Source organism: Apis dorsata, unplaced genomic scaffold (genome assembly GCF_000469605.1).
Source record: "Apis dorsata unplaced genomic scaffold, Apis dorsata 1.3 scaffold_133, whole genome shotgun sequence".
NCBI classification, from domain to species: Eukaryota; Metazoa; Arthropoda; class Insecta; order Hymenoptera; family Apidae; genus Apis; species Apis dorsata.
In genome coordinates this window covers 1227704-1228819 of record NW_006263426.1, presented here as the reverse complement: position 1 = coordinate 1228819, position 1116 = coordinate 1227704, and positions in this window count along the sequence as shown.

Here is a 1116-nt window from a genome sequence, read left to right as displayed (position 1 = left end):
CTCAAATTATTTGTTCCTTGTTATTTCAAGAAAACATTTAACTAGTTTTATCAATGAATTAAACGATAATTTTATTAAAATAAAAGTAGAAAAATTGAATTATTTGCTCGAAAATATATAGAATTTAAATTCACGATGAATTTAATTATATTGAAGGATATATTAAAAGAGTAGTGTAAAAATAAATTTGAAAATAGACGATTAAAATAAAGCATTACGAGAGATTGGGAAGCAATTTCGTCCAGAAATCACGTGCATTCTATAGATATTCGTATTAGATCGCCCGATGATTCTTTTGTCCGCGGCTCGCTGATTTATTTCGAAACGAAGATTTTTCCTTCGGTTTTCGGCTCACTGTTCCGCCAGACAATTATTTTCCAATATATGTACGTAGAAATTTGAACGCGTCTATACGGATCCCTGCATCGTTCTGGTATTGTTCGAGCGGAAACAAGGGATGCGAGGGATATTCAATCCCCGGGATCGGAAAGCATCGAGCAGCATTCCGCCATTTTGATTTGTAAAAATTCGAGACTTCGTTCACAACCATCTATTGGGTAATAATGTAACTCTTTATTCTCGTTGATAAAATATATATGTATGTATGTATGCTCGTATGATATAATAATTGATAAACTATATTTTGTATTTGTGTGTATGCTTGAATGCACAGGGCCAGCCTGGATTCGTTCTCAAAAAATAATTCTATTCTATCTTTTTTTATTTTCTATCTTTTTCATTATCTCTAACTCTTATTTTTACTCTCTCTTTCTTTCTCTCTCTCTCTCTCTCTACTTTTCTTAATTTTCTTTTCTTTTTTTGTTTTTTTTTATTTTTATTTATCTATACGCGTATATTTTATTTGTTATTCTCTCTCTCTCTTTGTCTTTTTCAAAGATAAAGTTTTGAGCAACCTCCCCTTTCATCCCCCCTCTTCAATCGTATTAAGCTTTTAGAAACATTCTACGACGATCTATTCGCTCGTTTACTATTTCACGCTCTCGCCACGTATATACTCCAAAAAGCACAGAGTTGTGTTTTTCTTCTTTAATTTTTTTTTGTTTGTTTTCATTCTCCTTTTTTTTTTTTTTTTAATATTTTTAGATTTTTGGATTT